The sequence below is a fragment of the Perca flavescens genome, chromosome 15 (genome assembly GCF_004354835.1).
Source record: "Perca flavescens isolate YP-PL-M2 chromosome 15, PFLA_1.0, whole genome shotgun sequence".
In the NCBI taxonomy this organism is placed as follows: Eukaryota; Metazoa; Chordata; class Actinopteri; order Perciformes; family Percidae; genus Perca; species Perca flavescens.
This window is the reverse complement of record NC_041345.1, coordinates 32421424-32444875: the sequence shown is the minus strand read 5'-3', so window position 1 is coordinate 32444875 and position 23452 is coordinate 32421424. Positions and strand designations below refer to the sequence as shown.

General features: G+C 39.5%; 1 long non-coding RNA gene and 1 pseudogene across 1 annotated transcript; both read left to right on the top strand.

Moving 5' to 3' along the window:
• The first annotated feature begins 810 nt into the window (after positions 1–810).
• On the top strand, positions 811–2157 carry LOC114569254 (uncharacterized). Its single transcript, XR_003694391.1, has 4 exons — positions 811–1041; positions 1381–1543; positions 1668–1745; positions 1829–2157. It is a non-coding gene; the product is annotated as an uncharacterized LOC114569254 (long non-coding RNA).
• Positions 2158–10542: 8385 nt separating this feature from the next.
• LOC114569253 (uncharacterized) lies at positions 10543–11427 on the top strand (annotated as a pseudogene).
• The last annotated feature ends 12025 nt before the right edge of the window (positions 11428–23452 follow it).

The following is a 23452-nucleotide window of genomic DNA, read 5'->3' as shown; positions in this document are numbered from 1 at the left end:
TGTATGTAATACTTTATATGAAATAATAATAGAACCTTGACTTAAACAGCGTAAAAACAAAAAATAATATATAGGCTATTATATATAATATATTCCTCTATTAATCAATCGTTTTTATGAGTGTTTTAATTTGCCAAAGATGTAGGAAAATTTCTAAACTCATTACCCGATCATTTTGGAGCATCATCAAAACTGATAAGTGCTTTTACTGAATTCAATCAGAAAAATTAAACCACTAGCGTTAGGTTAAATGAAGTGTGGCCATGTGTGCATTGTTCTTTTAAATATTTAGCGTTAAATCACCTTCTCTGTTGAAGTCCATCGTCGTGGATAAGAAGGGGCATCTCTTCATATTCAATTTCCTCAGCCATCAAAAAAACGCATATGCGATTTCCTCAACCATGTCTGCAAGCTACAGGTAGCCTACAGATGCTCAAACAGGATGTAAACATTTGTCTGACTTCCTTTATATGCTGCACATTTTACGCGTCCGACTTGACTGTGGCTTTTTGTCACCGCCCCCGGCTGCTGCCGCCTGCTCACGTTCACTTTACAGGCGAGGCGCAGTTAATCTCGAACGAGCCTACTCTCTCAAGGATTGGGGGGGGAGCCACTTTGTCGTGGTGTAATTTTGTTTTTGGAGAAACCTCACAAGTCTCAAGGCAAAGTTTAAAGAATGTAAGTACAGAATCACTATGAACATGTCTGCCATTGAAATGATAACATTGTTCTGAAAAAAATTGGCAACTAATTTGTTATTTAAATAATGTCATAGGTGGACTTTGATCAGTACGATGGTGTGATTGGATTTGTAAATGAAAACAACAACCACTGGAAGTTTGTGGTGAGTAAAAGAAGTTGACACACCAAAGTTAAATGTAATGGGCTGGTCATTCTTTAATCTTGTATGTATTCTGAATGATTTTTTTTGTGCATCCCTGGACTGTACCTTCATGCTCCAACAAGCCAAATATTCATTGTTGATCCTGCTGACCCTGAGAGTGATCTGGAAGAGTCCAGGGAAGCAGCAAAACGCTTTTGGTAAAGTAGTTTCATTTAGCCTACATCATCCTCTCTCCTTTGTCAGTTCACAGAGTATTATTTTCATATAATGACAGCACCCATTTTATCAGTCGCTATGGCCCACACAATGGTCACACTTCAGTTTTTCAACAGCAAATACTTTAAGATAAGGTTTAATCAACTTGGATGAAAGAATTGGTTGACCTTGGCATGGAAACCTGCCGCCATTTCTCACACAACGCAGACAGATGGAACTAGCTGTGGTTTACCATCTCAAACCAACTCAAATTTTGTTCTATCCCCAAAATCCTTCATGTGTCAGATCTTCCATTTCACTAATCACGACTGTCTTTACAGGCTGTTAATATATTCACAAACTTACCGTTCTTTTCTGATAAAATGGCAAGACAAATCATCCAAAGCTTTCCAGCAATTCCAAAGCGACTCAATATCAATTCGCAACGCAAAAACATTGCACGTCTAAGAGAACAAATGGCAGAGGAGATGCTTCTTGCATCAGGTAATGCAAATACTTTGTTACTATACAATGTCCAATTGAAGATACATTTAAATGGATAATTACACATGCTATCTGTTCAGAAAAGTTAGTTTCTGCTCTTTTTATTGTGAAATCATTTTCACAGTCCAAAATCAATTTCTGCTCTGAATGCGGATTCAAAGTTCCTCTGGCCTTACAAATCCGAACAGAAGATATTCTCTGGGTAAGTATCACAACTTCAGTATTAACATTTTAATGTATGAAAAAGCACTGGAGTTAATGTGACTTTGTTTATGGTTTTTACAGATCGAATGTGGTAAATGCAGAAACAGATGGTTCCATGCATCTTGCCTTGGAATGACAGATGCCAGTGCTCCCAAGAAAGACATTGGATGGTATTGTGCAATTTGCATTTAAGAAATACAAAAGGAATGTTAACATGTTAACATAACACTATGAATGTTTGAAGATTCATGGAGGTCAGAAAAAATGTCTGCTGTAGTAACAAAATCTATAGCTACAGTACATGTTTGTTACATTTTGGCGAGTACTAGCCTAAGTCAGTCACTAGCCTAAGGCATTTCTTGTCTAATAAATTACATTCTGTAGTAGAAGATAAAGACTGGGAAAGAGATAATCTGTGAGGATTGAAAAGTCAATGTGAAAGATTCATTATTTTTATTAAGTTTTTTTTTTATTTATTTCTATTTCTTATTTGTTATTATGGTATTTATATTTTTATTTAAGTGTCACTGCTTATTATCTATTATTTTATTTATATCTTTATTTAAGCATTGGTTATTATAAATAGGTTATTGTTTACATGTTTTATTTAAGTTTCGCTAAGAAATACAAATCTCTTAGCCATAGGCTATTCATATTCATAGGCTATTTGTTTATTCTACAAAGTAGGATCATTTTGGGGTCATATTGCCCTCTAGGGGTTGAAAAAAAACAAAAGTATAGTGAATAAGAAAATGAAGATCCACAAAATGAAATTGGAAAAAATACAAAGTAAGGGGATCTTATTCAACAAACAAGGAAATGAGGTAACAAAAACAGGAAAATGTCTATTCCGTCAACTCCTTTTGAGAAATGACTTATGTCATCTAACCTGTAATAAGAACTACTCTGGCAACTACATCAATGAGAATAAGAAAAGGTATTTTTATTCATTACTGGTTTTTGTTTTTACTACTTATTACTAATTGATACTCTAATTAAAATATGACTTGTTAACAATGCCTTTGGTTTGTTTTTCATAATTATTCTCATCCTGTTTCACTAAAAAAAAGTCACCTACAAAAAGTAGCAGCCTACCATTACCAACAAGCCTACTATAGACCAGCTTGCCATTGGCAAATACTGCAGCAATTAGAATGAGGAAATGTCTTTTTGTTGAGTGTTGGTAAATATTTTAAACTTTTAATTGCATCCTGTTTCACTATAATGTGACATATGATGAAACTATGACCTGTAGTAACTAGCAGCATACCATTGGCAACTAATACAGCAATCAGAATGAGGAAATGTCTTTTTGTTGAGTGTTGGTAAATATTTTAAACTTTTAATTGCATACTGTTTCACTATCATGTGACATATGAGAATGAAAATATGACTTTTAGTAAGTAGCAGCTTTCAATTGGCAACTACTACAGCAATCAGAATGAGGAAATGTCTTTTTCCTGAAAATATCCCAGTAGTCTATGTCACCAGCCTGAGCAGTGTAATTTGTAGACGGTCCCTAACTCAGCCAATAGAGATTAAAGTGCTGTTTTCGCACGTAAAATCGGTAGCAACAACAAATACCATTGTGATTTATTTTTTTATACAGTGTCCTAACTGTCCTCAACGTACTACACTCATAATGTAGACAAATATCTGGCGAATATCAAATCTGCTGCTAACTTATATCTGCTACCTCTTTTGGTGTTTATGTTGTCTTTCTGAGGCAGCAACATCTGCGTCATTGTTCTGGCAACTTTCAGGTCCCATTTTAATCCAATGTGCCCTCATGTCTTCATCAATTTTATCCCAACATGCAGGATCTGAGCTATTAGGTAGCAGGATTTTTCTGCCTTTTAGTGCCTTCTCCTCGGCAGCAACAGGTGGAGTTGGGGCAGAAATTCCCTCTCTGCCGGGGGTGTGGTTGATCACCTGATCAGAATCACCTGCTTGATTTTTTTTAAATATTTCTTATGGGCCAATTAGGGTCTTTTTTTTGTTCGCACTGAAGTAAATTTAAAATAATAATAAATTGTGTGGCCAATCCATGGGGCCCATCCATGGGGCCCATAGGCTGCAGCCTACGCAAGCCTATGCATTAATCGGCACCTGCACACACACACACACACACACACACACACACGCTGTTGAAACATTTTCTTTTTACCAAACTCAGTGCAACATATGCACAGCAGATATATTTACATTGGACTGAACAAAAATATGCTCGTAAAAAAACAGTAAACTGAAAAAGAAAATTGCAGAATAAATAAACTGTGCTCACCTGTGGTCTTTTTATAGTGCTTACTTCCTGATTGAAGTGGTAACAATGAACCATGGAAGTGTTCGGCCAGGTGGCACATACAGTTTATTGGCCAATCAGCTCATGTAGTGTCATTTTGAATGTTTTGAAATGGCAAACATGTGACTTTATGTCAGATTGTTGTGTCTTATGCAGAGAACCGTGTTCAGTGAATTTAGAATTGCAAAATGTGTGTAAAGCAGAAAATGTGTTTAGACTTTTGAAAACTTGAGAAGAGGTTTTGCTCTCTGTGTGTCAGTATAAATAATTGTGCTATGCATGTCATTTTAGCGTGTTAGCAATAGGGAAAAACTGTAATTGCATGCCTGTTCTCATTTCTGAAGGTTTGAAGTATGGACACCACTGTAAATCTACTCAAGATGGGCTTCTGTCATGGTGTGGTATTTCAACCTTAGCGCTAGGTGGCGCTGTACGCAATGAATCCAGTTTGGAGTATAAGAAGTGAATGTAGTAGAAGAGAGGAGAAGAAGAGTCGTGGTCCAGATAGACACACTGGCACACTACCGGTTCATGTTGGTTGGAATAAAGTAAAGTGAATAAGTCAAGACCGAGTCGTTGTTGTTGTTACGATACAACACATGGTCAGTCCGTGGTTCATCACATGCAGGGACGTACTGAGACTAAAAATCGGCCTTGGCATTTTGGCCCAGACTGGCCCACCACATAAGATCACAAATATTACCCGTCCTTGCGCTCCCCTGAATATGTATACCAACTCCTACTCCTTAAAACTACTAACCCCATGTAATGAATGAGCAAAAATCTGTGAGTTGACACATTAAATATTTCAAAAAAGTGCCATTTATTAATACAATAAACAGTATACTTCTCATGAATCATAAAACAAACTATGTACATATAAACAGTCAAGCCCAAAATTATTCATAGCCCTGGCAAATTCTGACTTAAAGTTACCAGCAAGTCTTTTTTTTTTGACCGGAAACGACACAGGCTTCTCCCAATAATAATAATAATACGATGTACAAGAAGCATCATTGTGGAAAGAAATATTACTATTATCTTTTATTTACATTTGAACAAAAAGTGGCATGTCCACATTTTTCATACCTTTCTCAATAATCAATAGAAAAGCCTATTACAGCAATCAAACGCTTCCTATAATTGCTGACCAGCTTTTTGCATGTCTCCACTGGTATTTTTGCCCATTCATCTTTAGCGATGAGCTCCAACTCCTTCAGGTTGGAGGGTCTCCTTGCCATCACGCTGATCTTTAGCTCACTCCACAGATTCTCAATTGGATTTAAGTCAGGACTCTTGCTGGGCCACTGCAAAATGTTAATGTTTTTGTCTGCTAACCATTTCTTCACCACTTTTGCTGTGTGTTTTGGGTCGTTGTCGTGCTGAAATGTCCAATGGTGCCCAAGGCCAAGTTTCTCTGCTGACTGCCTGATGTTGAGAATTTTGATGTATTGCTCCTTTTTCATGGTGGGGTTTACTGCGATTATGTTCCCTGGTCCACCAGCTGAAAAACACCCCTAAAACATTAGGTTCCCACCCAATGTTTGACAGTGGGGATGGTGTTCTTAGGGTTGAAGGCTTCTCCTTTTTTATGCCAAACGAAGGCTACATCATTGTCATTGACCACAAGGCTTCTTCTTTGTCCAGATGAGCATTTGCAAAGGCCAAGCGGGCTTTTGTGTGCCTTATCTGGAGAAGTGGTGTCCTCCTTGGTCTGCGTCCATGGACCCTAGCAATGTGTAGTATCCGTTGGATTGTCGGCCTTGAGATGTTGCCACCAGCAGAGTCCAGATTCTTCTGGATGGCCTTGGTGGTGATCCTTGGATTCTTTTTTACCTCTCTCACTATCCTCCTCACCAGCACTGGTGTCACTTTTTTAATAATACTTTGCACTGTAGCCACTGAAACTTCAAAACATTAAGATATAGTCTCATGAGCAGCTACAAAGCGCAGCCGCAGGTCCTCACTGAGCTCCTTTGTCTTAGCCATGACTGTCAACAAACCAACAGCAGAGAGCTTCTGTTTTTCTCCTGTTGACTTGATTAACACAGCTGTTCCCAATGAATCAGGGTAATTAGGATGCTTTACAACAGCTTGGACAGCAAAATCTCACCTTTGACCTATGTATAGACCTATACTAAAGCAGTGATTGGTTAGTGTTCAGTTAAGTATAATGTTTTTGCAAATGTGAGGAGTGTGTGTGTGTGTGTGTGTGTGTGTGTGTGTGTGTGTGTGTGTGTGTGTGTGTGTGTGTGTGTGTGTGTGTGTGTGTGTGCCCTGGTAAATAAGTGTAGCATTTTGATTGGTTGTGTTTGGAAAAGGAAAGCAAGTCACTTCCTTTTAACTTTTTGTGTCTTAGGTAGAGAATAGTGTGTGTTTTATGAAATATAGAAAACTGAGTGGAAGGCTGAGAAATAGCTCATGGTTTTGGAGATTTGGTGTGTAGTTTTGCACTTTGAGTGAGAGGTTTCATAAATTGTGTGACATGAAAAGATGTGTGTAAGCAGTTGGAAAAAACTGAAAGCTACAAACTTCTTCCTTAAACTCCTGCCAAAAACACTATCAGTCTTCAGCAGGTCTGGTTTCTAAAGAAGTAAACATCCTCTTTCCCAGTTATTAAAACTTGCACAAGAACTGATTGTTATCAAACAAGTATCCCAGGTTTTACTTGTTGTAGTTCTTGAGGTTCAAATATTCAACAATGCATAACAACACAGTTGTTATGTTTCAGGTCTCTATAAGTGAAGTTAGTTTAGTCTTTTTCAACCTGAACCCTATGACTGATGGGAACAACAATCTTTGAAATTGCTCCTTCAATTCAACTTTATTTATAGTGTCAAATCACAACAGGAGTTATTTTGGGACCCTTTCCAGATAGAGGAGGTCTAGACCACACATGTCAATGCAGCCAGCAGATTAAAAAACCATTAAAGCTGATGCTTTGACTCTGCTGTACAACAACACACCAAAGGTTGATCTTCTGGATCATCAGGTCTGGTACCAGGAAAGTTACATGAAGAAAGTTCATGCTGTCATTATGAAATTATTCATTCAAATTCTGTGATATCGCAGATAGAACTTTTGACGCACGGAAAGAACACGCACTTTTGATAGCCCCAGTGATGGCGAAAAAAATATTCAAATAAAAGAAATGCAGTTAGATCGATAGATATTTCAAACCATGCACATTTACGTTTTTGAACATCTGATCTGAATGTCTGTCTGTGTGTGTGTGTCTGTCTGTGTGTGTGTGTGTGTCTGTCTGTGTGTGTGTGTTGTGTGTGTGTGTGTGTGTGTGTGTGTGTGTGTGTGTGTGTGTGTATCTGTGTGTGTCTGTGTGTGTCTGTCTGTCTGTGCGTGTGTGTGTGTCTTAGCTAGTAAGATGCCTCCCTTCTCTGTGGATGACTACTACAAACTCCTTCAGAAGATTGCAGTCCTGGAAACCAAAATGCAACAGTTAGAAGTAAATGACGACTAACGGGCAGGGCACAGCGCCCTGAGATTTGTGATATGACCGGCTGGCCTGCATTACCATCCAGGCAGAGCGCCTCTTCAACCCCTGTACCTAGTAGGACACAGCCATGGACAGCTGCAAAAGGAAGAATTAGCAACAAAATGCCTCCCCAACAATCGAGTGTGAAATTGGAAAACAGATTTGCTCCTCTGCAGCATGACCCTAGACATCCATCTGATGACCTGGATTGCGTGTCATTGTCACACAGCGGGGTAAGGACTGAGAGCAATTCAAAAAGTAAAAAGCTACAGGGAAAGCTAACGACTAGGCCTCAAACTCTGATTGTGGAAGATTGTTGAGGGTAGATGCAACAGAATGGTCGTGAGCAGATGTAGACACTCAGACGGAATCAAAAGTGGTGTCGAAAAGGATGGGATTTTATTATACTATTATACTAATAAATTGACGTGAGTCAAAACTTATTAAACAATACAAAGTTACAGCTGTATACAAGTTTGACTTTTTTACATTTGTCACCAGAGCCTTCACAGACTGACGTCCTTCCTTCTCTAGCTCTCTAGAGCAACTGAAACTGACAGTCTATATAGACCTATAGTGCGCCCCTGGAATTGGAACATACCAACACCAAATAAAATACAGGGGTGGCTAAGGCGAACAGACAATCAAAGCTACAATCAGCCAAAATTAACAGATCCAGCAGGCTAGAAATTTACCGAAGATTTATACCTGACTCACCAAAACATTTCCCTAAGCCACAAAAGACTAAATAAATAATTACTCAAAATTACAGTCATTTCCTGTTACCCCGGATGTATTAACGTCATTTAAACTCGCCGATCGCGGCAAACTTTCCTTTATCAACAACAGAGCAGACGCTGGTAAGCCACCAAGACTACATGTTATCCTGTTACCTTTTAAACTAAATAAATAGCAAGTTAACCAAGACGTTAGTGTTGTGTGATTATTATAAATGATGATGTTTGTGACAAACAGTATGATGTATTGATGGATAGCTATAGCCTAGAAATCACCGCAGTATTAGCTGTAAATATGTGCACAAGAACGCTACGGGATTACTGTGTGGAATCAAATGAATGGCAAGTTTTAACAGATGATTTGAAACGAAGCATATGATACATAACAGAGCATATTGACATGCTAACAAAACATACACAGGCAACCTTTACACTCAGTCTTTGTGAGCTAAACTAGGTAGCGCATCGCTACCGTGAAGGCAGCTATGCGCCCCGTCACAAATATGTAAAAAGCAGTAAAAACACCAAAATAGTCTGTTTTCACAAAGACATGGTGTCTGATTTGGCACAAAGAATCTTGGATATCGTGGCAGCACACCCAACTGTGAAGAACATTATACTGCATATAGGGTCACATGATGTTGTACAGCAAGAGTCTGAAGTACTGAATTGTGTCTTTATGAATCTGTTGAACACAGTCAGCTCCATAAACGCGAAGGTGTTTATCAGTGCACACCACCAGTCAGAAGAGGAGTTGAACTATTCAGCAGACTGTTGGCACTGAACAGATGGCTTTCAACTGCATGTACCGACCATTCTCTGCAGTTCATTGACAATTTTAACATTTTCTGGGACCGCAGACATCTTTTTAAAGCAGATGGACTCTTCCTTAACAAGCCAGGAGTAAAGCTGTTCACCTCTAGCCTACTTTACTTTCTGTTGCACCAAACATCTGCTCCCTCAGTCAAGGACATGAGACAAGACAAATCTAAACAATAGGAAGACACAACAAAACACAGCAGTGATCCACCACAGCCCCCACCTGAGCAAAGATTTGACCATGGGAGATCTCAGAGCAGAGACGAGAAATCTCAACCCCCCTCTTCACCCATCCAACACTCCTCAAACCCACTCACCCTTTCTCTCTTTCCCCCATCCGTTGCTGTCCTGAAAAAGAAGATGATGAAACAAAGGAAATTAGCACCTTGGTATAACTCCCAAACTCGCAAATTAAAACAAATCTCGCGAAACTTCGAATGTAAGTGGCGTTCCACAAAAGTGGAAGAATCTCGTTTGGATTGGCAAGAAAGTCTCAAAACCTATAGGAAGGCCCTAAGAAAGGCCAGATCAGACTATTACTCATCACTAATAGAAGAAAACAAGAACAACCCAAGGTTTCTTTTCAGCACTGTAGCCAGGCTGACAGATAGCCACAGCTCTATCTGAGTAGTGATGACTTCATGAGCTTCTTTAATGATAAAATTACAACAATTAGAGATAAAATCCGTCACCTTTTGCCCTCAACTTCTAACGGTTCACCTTTAAACGCAGAGTCGCTAGAAATAACGACTAGTCTCGACATATACTTAGACTGCTTTTATCTTATAGACCTTCAACAATTATGTTAAGGATATCCTCAGCTAAGCCATCTACATGTCTCTTAGACCCCATCCCAACGAGATTACTCAAAGAAGCGTTACCTGTGGTAAACACTTCATTACTAGATATGATCAATATGTCCTTATTAACAGGTTATGTACCGCAGTCATTTAAAGTAGCTGTGATAAAACCTCTTCTGAAAAAACCCACCCTCGATCCTGAGGTCTTAGCAAACTATAGACCTATATCTAACCTTCCCTTTCTATCCAAGATCCTTGAGAAGGTGGTTGCTTATCAGTTATGTGATTTTCTACATAGCAATAGTTTATTTGATGACTTTCAATCAGGATTTAGAAAGCATCATAGCACAGAGACGGCACTGGTGAAAATTACAAACGACCTTTTAACTGCTGCAGACAAAGGACTTCTCTCCATTCTTGTTTTACTAGATCTTAGTGCTGCATTTGACACAATTGACCATTCAATCCTGTTACAGAGATTGGAACACTTGGTTGGCATTAAAGGAATTGCACTAAGCTTGTTTAAGTCCTATTTCTCTGATCGATCTCAATTTGTTAATGTTAATGATAAATCCTCCAAGTATGCTAAAGTTAGCCATGGCGTTCCTCAAGGCTCAGTGCTTGGACCAATTCTATTCTCCTTATATATGCTTCCTCTAGGCAATATTATTAGGAAACACTCAATTAACTTTTCACTGTTATGCGGATGACACCCAATTATACTTGTCAATCAAACCAGACGAAACCAGTCAGCTAGCTAAATTTCAAGCGTGCATTAAAGATATAAAATCCTGGATGACCTATAATTTTCTGATGTTAAACCCTAACAAAACTGAAGTTATTGTACTGGGACCTAAACACCTCCGAACCTCATTATCTACAGATATAGCTACTCTGGATGGTATTGCCCTGGCCTCCAGCACTACTGTCAGAAATTTAGGAGTTATTTTTGATCATGATATATCCTTTAACAATCATCGAGAACAGCATTTTTTCATCTTCGTAACATTGCCAAAATTAGGAATATCCTGTCTCAAAACGACGCTGAAAAACTAGTCCATGCATTTGTTACGTCCAGGCTGGACTATTGTAACTCTCTACTGTCAGGTTGCTCAAATAAGTCCCTTAAGACTCTCCAGCTGATCCAGAATGCTGCAGCGCGTGTTCTCACAAGAACTAAGAGAAGAGATCATATTTCACCTGTATTAGCTTCTCTGCACTGGCTTCCTGTTAAATCCAGGATTGAGTTTAAAATCCTTCTATTGACCTACAAAGCTCTAAATGGTCTAGCACCATCATATCTAGAAGAGCTCCTAATACCCTATTGTCCCAATAGAGCACTGCGCTCCCAGAATGCAGAGTTACTGGTGGTACCTAGAGTCTCTAAAAGTAGAATGGGTGCCAGAGCCTTCAGTTATCAGGTTCCTCTCCTATGGAACCAGCTCCCGATCTGGGTTCGGGGGGCAGAAACTGTAATTGCTTTCAAGAATGAACTTAAAACTCTTCTATTTGATAAAGCTTATAGTTAGGGAGTGGGGAGTTGCAGTGTTCACCTAACTGGCCCACCTGCTTCTCTTCATAATTGTTAGATTAATAATACATAACAAAGTAGAGGGAGGCAGGCCAGCCAAGCCCGATCCGGCAGGGGGAGAGTTCTAAGCCCGAAAAAGCTACCTCTCCTTATGACCTGTTTCTCTTAGTTACGCTGTTATAGTTACGCTGTTATAGTTCTAGACTGCCGGGGGACTTCCTTCCTTCGACACACTGAGCTGCTCTCTCCTCTCCCTTTCTATTACTATTACTATTACTATTTGTGTGTATCCCGTCCCAGAAATGCTTGTTATTAATCCTAGCTTCTGGGGAGTTTACTCCCCGGAGTCCTTATGTTTTTTCCCCCAGCGTATTTCCTTGGAGAACGTTGGCACCAAGATCCTGGTTCCAGCTGTCGCCGTGGTCCTGCTGCACTCCCTGCCGAGCTCAGCGGTGCCCTGCAATGTCATGCTGCTTCCTGCTGAACCCTGCAGCTTCCTGCTGAACCCTGCAGCTTCCTGCTGAACCCTGCTGCTTCCTGCTGAACCCTGCATCTTCCTGCTGAACCCTGCATCTTCCTGCTGAACCCTGCTGCTTCCTGCTGAACCCTGCAGCTTCCTGCTGCTTCCTGCTGAACCCTGCAGCTTCCTGCTACATCCATCCATGCTCTGCTGGGCCACGCTACATCCTGTAAAGCCCTGCATCGCCCTGATGTGACATGAACTACTACGACTACCATTGAAGTCACTGTTCCATTATTAATTTGACTATTATCGCCACTGTTCATCACACCCCCAACCGGCTCGTCAGACACCGCCTACCAAGAGCCTGGGTCTGTCCGAGGTTTCTTCCCAAGAAGGGAGTTTTTCCTCACCACTGTCGCACTGCTTGCTCTTGAGGGACTTATTGTAATTGTTGGGGCTTTGTAAATTATAGAGTGTGGTCTAGACCTACTCTATCTGTAAAGTGTCTTGAGATAACCTATGTTATGATTTGATACTATAAATAAAATTGAATTGAATTGAATTGAATCCCCATGTTGGAGTTCACTGACCAGATGAAGCAGCTGGTAGATGCTGGAACCAGGTTTGCCAGGCACCTCTGCCAGGATGGCAGCTAACTCCTCCTCCCCAGACTGATAAGGATGTTTGTGTACAAAATGCAACTGATATATGCTGGGTCCAGGCTGCACTCCTAGTGGCACTCATGACTCTTTCCTGTTTATTAAATTCTTCCTCAATTTATGTTGTGAAAGGTAATAGAAAAAGAAGGGTGAATCCGCTAAGTAAGAAGAAGCAATTAACTGCAAACTTAGCAAATTTAGCATCCATTCCTCATCAGCCACAGCCTATCCCAAAAAATAAGACCAATAATTATTTTTATAATACACTCACACTAGCCTTTTCTAAAAGTCCGGTCTTTGGCAGGTAAATGATTTTATTATAAAGCACAATCTTGATTTTATGTTTTTAACTGAAACCTGGTTGGATGATAATAACAGTGGTGCTGTTCTTATCAAGTCAGCCCCCCCTAACTTTAGTTTTATGAGTGAGAATAGAGTGAATAAGAAAGGAGGTGGAGTCGCCATTTTGTTTAATGACTCATTCCAATGTACACAAATATCTTATAGAAATTTTGCTTCTTTTGAATATGTGGCTCTTCAGCTAAGGTCCTCTCCTTGACCTATATTTCTAAATATCTACAGGCCACCTAAATACTGTGCATCCTTCTTTGATGACTTTACTGAACCGTTGTCTATAATCTGTATTAACTTTGACCGTGTAATTATTGCTGGTGATTTTAACATTCATGTTGACAACCCCCAGGACCGAGGGACCAAAGAACTGTGTTGTGTTTTTGAGAACTATGGACTGACTCAGCATGTGACACAGCCCACGCACAATAAGGGGCACACTCTGGACTTGATTATCTCCAAGGGTCTGAACATTTCCAAGGTTGTGGTGTGGTGTGGTGTGGTGTGGTTGCGCTCTCTCTGATCATTCCTGTGTTTTCTTTAACAGCACTATCTCGGTGCCCAAAAGTTTTCAAACAAAGTTAATCAGAAAACGTTACATTATGGTCGGATTTTCCGAGGAGTTGTCTGCCCACCGCTTTATACTGTATGCCTCAGGGATATTTCCGTAGCAGCGGTCAAGGGTCCGATTTAACCGTGTGGGACAGTCAACATATTGATGAACAGTGGGCAGATGTATAGAAAAGTTACATGAGTTAAAGTCCCCAAGGACGAAGACGGGCTGGTCTGCAGAGCGGGCTGGTCTGCAGAGCGGGCAAGTGCATCATTATAGCTCTCTGTTATTTTTCCCCTGCTGCTTCGTCATTTGGTCCGGGCACATACAACATGAGACCAGGTTGGTGTGTATGCGCGCGTCTCTTTGTGTGTGTGCGTGTGTGTGTGTGTCTTTGTGTGTTATGTTGTGTTGTGTAGTATAACTCACTGATCTCCATCTGTCTCCGGATGCTAGTGTGACTGTATGTTGGACTGGTGGTGTTGTACATAGTCATCACCTCCACAAACTTACGTTGACCGCATTGAGTGCTGCAGGACCACGACACAAGAGAGACAAGACATCACTCTAGGTACTACTAGCTACGCCCCGCACTGCTACTACTATTACTACTAGATACGCCCTGCACTGCTACTACTATCACTACTAGCTATACCCTGCACTGCTACTACTATTACTACTAGATACGCCCTGCACTGCTACTACTATTACTACTAGCTACGCCCTGCACTGCTACTACTGTTAATACTAGCTATACCCTGCACTGCTACTACTATTACTAGTAGATACGCCCTGCACTGCTACTACTATTACTACTAGCTACGCCCTGCACTGCTACTACTGTTAATACTAGCTATGCCCTGCATTGCTACTACTATTTTTACAGAAAATGTCTTAACATTGATAGCAGCTTGAATTTAAAGTGATAATAATAATAACTAACTTTATTTGGTTTAGTTGTTGCTGATGCTGTTAGCATCTTGTCTTCTGTCTGTAAATGTTAACTTGTATAATGTCTCGCCGTTTCCTGTTGCTCTGCCTTTTAAAACATCTACAGTAGAAAATTAGCTGCTGACACATTTACAGAAATGTTTATTAATGTGCGTCATCCTTATAAATAAATTAATTAAAAAAAATCTGTGTAACCACTTATTGGTTTTTGACACTGGTTAGATCACAAGAAACATTTAAACATTCAACACAGGTGTAATAAATAGCATTGATTAGCCAATCTCATCTGGCGGGGAACGGGGAGGAAGAAGGAAATTAAAAAAAATTTCTGACATCTACCACCTGTTGGACAAGTTTTGACATAACTGATTTTTTTTTGGATTGGACTGAAGTTATAAGGGTGTGGCGTTGTCCTCAGATCAGACGTACACAGACACATAGACTGAAGAGGAAGAAAAGAGAATCATATCATAAAAATATTTGAAATATTCTGTAGAATTTCTCTCTCATTTAAATGACAGTGATCTGAAAAGGTTTGCATGTATTACTGACAGAGGCTCTCATGTACATCAACACTGTTTAGATTTTATTCTGAGCTCCTGTCAGCAGGGAAAAAGGTAGAAAATGTTAAAACTGATATTTTTTGTTTGCGGTTTTTCAATTTGGGCACATAAAACACATTTTGAATGGGCTTCACCAAATTTGGTGATTACAACTATATCTATATATCTGAACTATATAGGGGTAATTAAAGATGCAAGCAGCAATGAACAGCCATCTGGGGAAATAGTGGTCATGGCTATTCCTCAGAAAAACAAAACGACATGCAAACTCCTGAAAGTTAGAGTATACTAACCACACTCTTTAGTACTGACAGGCTCTAAACAATCTGTATGAACCAATTTCAATAACTCATTGGATAGAAACCTGTGGTGGAGAGGAGGTCACTGAACAAAATGTTATCTATCATGAATAACATCTATCAAAATAGTGAGTGAAGATTAGAAAGAATGAAGAACGCAAAGTCTGAGGACGTCATTCACGTGCATATTAAGTACCCTTGTGGATTTACTGATCGAGCGGAGAGGATGGTTTGTTTATGCCAGCAGAAGTTCACAAGAGTTTGTCCAAATTTACAGACTTGTGGCAAACTACAGTATAACAGTTAGACTGCACACTGAGAGCTTTCGTTACAGCCCATTTGTGAAAAAAAAAAAATGTTCACATCATCCCTAACGTGCAAAATAATAAGTGCATTTCTCAGAACAATTTGTACAAACTGCAATATACAATAGATATGTTTCTAAAGCTAGTCAGTCACTAAAAATCCTTAGTACGTCTCTCAGAAGTAAATATTCATGCCAATGATCATATCAGTATCATCAGAATGATAAGTCATTGAGTCATTGTTCACGAACAAGGTCATCAAAATGTTTAGGCATGTTGTCAATGTTACTGTGTACTTTGACAGTATTACCTGATGTAAACTTAGGCGACAGTTTGGATGACAGTTACTGTATTGAAAATTCACAAGGCTGCACTTCTATGGCATATATTAATTTGAACAGTACCATTTACATATTACTGTATGTGGGTTATTGATTGAAAGAGACTGGACAGGGTTTTGTTTTTCACAGCTTTTACTAGTGCTACTTTATGAAAGAAAAAAACAAAATAATTTACAGTAAGAAAAAGACAAGGGGCACAAAGAAAAAAAAAAAAAACTAAATTAGAAAGAAACACAGGAAACACCCCTAAGGCACAACTTTGCCCGCAGCACTGTTCTAGTGCTGTCTCTACACATCCAGACGTTCCTGTCGGTCGGCCCACATATTCTCATCCACATCACACCGGATAGTTTCCCTTGCAATGAAATGTGGAAAGAATCTTTTGGAATGCCTTATCATCCTCTGCAGAGGTCTACTGTGATGTCCTCACATGCTGCATCCATTGCAGCCAGTAGGGTCATCTGTGTGTGTGGCAAATCCACAGTAGCTCTGTGACCGATGATATTCCGACCCCGCCTTCTGCATTTGGTCAGGTTGAAGACAGCCTCATCCACGTCTACAAAGTTGTGAGAGGATTCACTTGAGTCCAACTCCATTATACGCTATATCCCAGAACACACAGTTGAATTTGTTTTGGTAAGGAAGAGTGACATAAAATGTACATATATTGCATGTTCCTTCCACAGCAATGGAAATGTGTGCAGTTTATGCTTACTGTACTATGTATCACTATAAAATGTTGCTGTAAAGTAGTTATATACATATATGTTTTACCTGTACATACTGGTAGCGTAGCTCCTTAACTCTGTCCTCATTCCTTTGGAATGGTACATGGTACAGCGGTTTCATACTCATCTGGTTTCTATGCAGCACCCTGTCGATGGTTGAGATGCTAACAGTATGGATGTTTTCAAAGACATCGTTGTCGTCTATAATGGTCCTTTGTATTTCCCTGAGTCTCATGGCATTGTTTGCTTGGACCATGGTGCAAATAGCCTCCTCCTGTCGAGGTGTGAAAAGGCATCCTCTGCCACCGGTTTGAGGTAATCTTGCAGTCCTATGTGGGGAAAAATGCAGTGCTGCATCGAACAATTTCACATAGACCAAAACTATGCAAACACACATTTTACTCTAAAACATACAGGTGGGTGCATGTAAGGTGCAGTATGTATCTGTATAGAGTACATTTCTGTATGCTGTGAAACACAAGTGGACTACTGTAATATGAAGCATTGTATGAAGTATACAGTATACTGCTTATATGCAGTAACAGTGCACTGTACATTGGTGGACATACCTGTTCTCTCTTTGAAATGTTTGAACTATTGAGACATGGTTGATCTCACAATATTCAGCTGCATCCTTCGACCCGCCTCAGCCATTGTAAGGCCATGATTGACAACATGGTCTACAATAGTGGCCCTTATGTCATCAGATATGCGCCTATGTCCTCTTCTGCCTCTTCCTCTGTTTTGCCTTCCACCACACATCCTTGCTGCTCTTCTTCCTCCTCTTGGCTGTTGACCCTGTTCGTTTCCTGGTCCATCTATTATTGGGAAATTGCAACTCTGTGTTGTGGGCTGTCTATATATGCTTGCCAACTGATTGTTCATGAAATGCACCTGTGAGCAATTTAGACACCTGGTTGATTATTGGTTGAACTAACACTTTACATTCCTTCATGAGTGAGGGTCAATTTCACCTGCAGGATTCATCAATTCATGTTTTTGTACAAAAGGTCTAATAGAAATGTGTAAAACTATGCTTGACAGTTTAGGACAAATAGTTCAACAATTTTGCATGTAATGGCTTATGCAAGAAACTAATGCCTAGATGTTTTGAGGGGTAAGACTATTCAACAGAGAACCATCTACTATATTTTGATCAACATGACATGAGCAATTGAAAATGTGGAAAAAAGCGGACATTGTACATTATCAATTGCAATATGTACAAAAGCAATTGCAATTTGTTCAAAGGAATAAGAAATTGCTTTAATTATTCCACAAGTGACTAGATGATTTGGAATTTGTAGTATCAAGAATTGCACTTTTGATCTAAGAAATGCACCAAAGCGACTGAGGAAAAACTGTAAGCTGATGAGAGACATTGGGCTAACACCACTACGCCGCTACTAATATTAGTGGAGAAGTTTACAGGCAACAGGCTGCTGATTTCTTTGGAAACACGGTTTCTGTGACGTGGTGACGGGTGGGAATCTGTCAGCTCCAGTACACTGAGAAGACGTGGAAACCCACTGTTATTAACGACTGTCAATAGCTGGTTGTCAAGTGCAATCATGCATTGGGCAAGAGCCTAGTTATTTTTTTACAGCCCAAAATCTCCAAATGATTGGCATTGCTCCTCTTCTGTTTGACAGAGAAGTTATTGTCACATTGCTATGAGGTATTATCGGTTGTGGTAGCATCGGAACAATTTTTTGACTACAAGTACGAGTACATGCACACGGCATCGGACCGCATCCCTAGTCTAAACTGGACTAAGGGTTTGATTATACCAATAATTTGTTCCTCCAGTGAATTATGGCAAAGTTTTTTGAAGAATCCAGCCTCGGGGACTCCAAGGAGATTGGCTCTGGGGGTTTTGGACAAATCTACAAAGCCAGGCATCATCAGTGAGGCTTTAATGTAGCCATCAAACTGCTTCTACAGGGCAAGGGGTAAGTGCTTACAAAGGGATTCCTGTTCATAATTACATAAAGTTGTGTGAATTACTCATAATGCAAAGAAACACACACAGGACCGAGAAGTCTTTGCTGCGTGAGATCGTAATGGTGTGTCAAGCCACCAGCCCGCATGTTATTTCCGTCCTAGAGGTCTTCAAGGGTCAAATGCCCTCTGGCAGGTCAACACAGCTTGGTGTGGTCATGGAGCTCATGGAGAGAGGATAATTGGCCTCCCTACAGGTAACCAGGGGTGGAACAACTACTCATATCTTTTACTTCGAGTAGCAATACTTTGTAAAAAATACTCATGCTACAAGTAAAAGTCTTGCATTAACAATTTTAAAAAGCATAGAATAAATAAACAATATATAATACATTTGTTTCTGAGTTATACCGTTTAATGTTCAAATAGTCACAGGAAAGCACAGTAACAGATAACAACACACAGACAAATCAAATTTGCGGTTAAGTTGCGGTGATTGGTCAAAATTGCGAGTCGCACCAAATTCATGGTGATTGGTTGAATTCGCTTGAATTGTTGCGATCACGACATTGCGAGTGACTGATTTAGCCTCTCTCACTACTACTCTATCACTGCTTAAACCCTCTTCTACCTTTATCTTAGAGTTTACTCATTTGAGTGTTTTGTTTGCATACTTACACGTGGTGCAAGAACAGCAGGACTCTGTAAGTGTAGATGGCGCTGCCTGACAGCAAACGTCACTGTGGTGCCAGTAATATGTGAAATAAAAAAATTACAGTGTTTAACTTTTTGTATATGTACAAACAGTTCTTTAGGACAGCATTTCATTTGCTACTGCTACTCAATGCTAGGCCTGATCTAAACGCAATAATTTTTTTACGTAATCACAGTTTCTTTGTTTAACCGCAATTAATTGCTGACATAAGCTAAGGTCCTAAAGTCCATGACTGTTGATGGTAATTGTCAATTTTATATTAATTTAAGAACAAAATACAATGTTTTTTTATTATAAAGAGGCAGGGTTTATTTTATAGACTTGTGTACTTGTATTATTACATTATCTGGGTCACGTTACATTGATATAACAAAAGATGTATCATGGCATTCATTTGTTCGAAAAGTGATACATAAATAAATACATTTGACCAAAAGAGACAGTTATATTGTTAATCGTAATTATTTCTGAGACAGTTAATTGAACAGTCAAATTTGGAATTTTTACAACTCTACTCAGTGAAATTTACAACAGCAGGTGGCAGTTGTCCCATTTAGCAGGTATTAACCTGAACCTTTACTATTCAGGTATTACCAAGGTCTCATTTAACCTCAAGGCCATTCTGACAGCCTTTTTAATTCTTCCTCCAATTAGAGATGCACCAATTCCAATCAATAGTGGTCCTGTTTATTTTATAAGAGACATGCCAGCTTTCACAAGCGCCGCCATTCAAATGTAATCATTAATTTCAGTCTGGCCACTTTCTAGGAACTGCATAAAAGTGTCCCATATCTCTGTGAACTTATTTAGTTTCCCTTTGGCAACATAAGTTAATTTCTCCAGTGCCAAGCATGACGCCATTTCCCGTAACCATATTCCAGGTGTAGGGCCGTCCATACTTTTCCACCTCAATACAATCACTCTCCTAGCCTGAAGCAAGGATAGATCAATCATGGGTGCATTTTTTGCGAATAATACCTAATATTCAGAGCTTTGCCTCAAGTGGAACCACCATATTAGTAACATGTGAAACCATATAGGTTACATCTTTTTGGCATTCCCACATGCAGTGCAGCAAAGTGCCAACACTATCACTACATTTAGTACAGCTGTCAGGAATGTTAGGAATGTTAGGGTTGTAGCGATGTAGTTTTACAGATGTCACATAAGTTCTGAGTAGCCACTTGTATTGTATGAGTTTTAGTGCTGTGTTAATAGTCTTTGTTTGTGCCTGTAGACAAGCATTTCTCATTTTCTGTAATATTTATTTCTAAGTCGTCTCTCCATGCATTGAGTCTACAGTGGGAATTGTCCGAATTGGATCGTAACATACCATACAATACTGACAGCTGACCTCGAGCATCCTTATTACTTACAATAAACTTCTCTAAAGCTGACATGGGAGATCTATCCAGGGAGTGAGCCTGCAATCTTATGAAACTCCTTAACTGCAAGTATTAAGTCATATTTACAAACCAATTGATCAAAGGTCATTAGATTCCCATCTATGTATAGGTCAATTATTTTACATAAACCTCTGTTAGACCATTGTTTAAATCCACCATCCGCTCTTCCAGGTACAAAGATATCATTACCCCATATTGGGGCAAACTGAGAGAGTTTGGGTGCATCCCCCATATAGGTGTGGGCCTCATGCCAAACAGAGGGTATTTTTTACAAATATTTTTTTGTCTGCTTCTTAAGTTTTTTTAAATGAGTAGAATACAAATATGACTGAAGAGGTAGACCTGATGTTGTAGTATGTTCAATAGTAAGCCATGCTGGAGGATCAGAAGCAGAGAAATAAAACATTTCTGTACGTAGCTGTGCTGCCCAGTAATACCATTGTAAATTAGGGACTTGAAGTCCACCGCCATCATAGGGAAGAAACAGTAGGGAGAGCCGTAGTCTTGGACGTCTGTTGATCCATATAAAATTTGAGAACAGGTTTCTGAGTTTACGAAAGGATTGTGAAAGGGGGAGAGGAATAGATTGAAATAAATGGAGGAATTTGGTAAAATTGACATTTTAAGAACATTAATGCGGCCTAACATGGAAATGGGCATAGGCATCCATCGATTCAGAGATTCAGTAACAGACTGTACTAAAAGATCATAATTAGAGGCGACAATATTTTCAATTTCTGGAACAATATTGATCCCCAAGTATGTAAAACCCTTTTGAGAAGCCGAGAAAAGCGTGATAATCTGTGGGTTTTGTCTCTCATTCTTATTTAAAAACAAAATGGTGGATTCGGAGTTATTAACCTTATATCCAGAGAATTTCCCAAAAGATTCTGTTACACTAACTAGTGTTGGTATAGATGATGCCAGATTGGACACATAAATAATAATATCATCCGCAAAGAGTGAAATTATATGCTCTGTTTCTTCTATTTTCACCCCTAGCATTCTTGGATGTTGACGGATGGCCAGGGCTAGTGGCTCAATAGCAAACGAAAATAAGAGAGGGGACAAGGGGCAAACTTGTCGCGTGCCTCTGTGTAATCTAAATGGTTGGGATATCTGGTTGTTTGTCAATATCTCAGCTGTTGGATCTGTATATAGGAGCTTCAACCATTTAAGATAATTGTCACCCAAAAACCCAAATCTTCAGGTATTTCCATTCAATCCTGTCGAAGGCCTTTTCGGCATACAGTGACAGGATTGCGTTATCTTTAGCATCATTCTTTTCATATAATATATTTAATAATCTGCATATATTATGAAATGCTTGGCATCCTGGAACAGAACCATTCTGGTCATTGTGAATCAGGGATGGAACATACTTCTCTAACCTTTAAGAGTAAACTGAAAACCCTCCTCTTTGATAAAACTTATAGTTAAGGAGTGAGGAGTTGCAGCGTCCGCCTAACCCGGCCCACCTGCTTCTCTTCGTAGTCATCAGATTTTTTTTTCTTATAATCAATAATATAGTGAGAGTAGAGGGAGGCAGGCCAGTACAGCCCGATCCGGCAAGGGAGAGTTAAAGCCAGATCCGGCACCTCTCTCTAAGCTAACCTGCCTCTCTTAGCTATGCTATTATAATTCTAGACTGCCGGGGAAGTTCCTTCCTTCCTATAACACTCTGCTCTTGTTTCCTTTTGTATGCATCCTGTCCCAGAAATGCTTGTTACTAACGACTAACTAAAGGACTCCGGGGAGTTTACATGCTACGACATGAACTTCCACACCTACCTTCAAAGTCACTGTTCCATTATCTTTATTATGACTATTATTTGCCACTGTTCATCACACCCCCAACCGGCCCCGTCAGACACCGCCTATCAAGAGTCTGGGCCTGCCGAGGTTTCTTCCTAAAAGGGAGTTTTTCCTTTCTAGACCTACTCTATCTGTAAAGTGTCTCGAGATAACTCTGTTATGATTTGATACTATAAATAAAATTGAATTGAATTGAACCTCCTTGCAACCAAGTCAAGGCTTAAGTCATCCAGGATAACGGGGAAATCCCAGCTTAATCCCTTATCTTGGTTTTGTGAAACAGGCCCCAGAGGTCACAGACCGGGCTGTGACACAGGCTGTTTAATAATAATAATTGAAGTAGTCTTCCTCATGTAAACCTACAATTACAGCTACTTTATTTTATAGTTGACCTTTATAAATCAATGGTGTCCTGGCCAAGAAAGCAGCAAAGTTACATGTTGATAACGTACATACATACAATAAAATACAAATGGTACAGAGTAAACACTAAAAACATATCCACCTTAATGAAATCCAAGGTGCAGTGGGTACTGTTTAAATAGGTTAGAAGTACCTTTCCATAGGTATTGAGATACACCTACTGTACTGGGAAATATAAGCTATTTGAATAGATTCCAGTTTTATTTGGTAGCTTCTGAAACATGTCTTCCACAAATGATATGAAACAGACAAACATAACAAAATCAGGCAGGCATTGATGCATTTAACATAAAGACCTTTACTCAGGCTAACAAGTTTTATGGTATGCAAACATATTTATTTGATTTTATTTACATTTAATGTATTATTTTTACAACAGCAACATGATCCATTCAAATGACCATAACTCCGTGGTTACAACAAGCTCCCCGACCTCAAAAAAAAGTTATTTGTCATTTTGTTAGACACAAAGAATTGCCTAGAGCAGTGTTTCTCAAATGGGGGTACTTT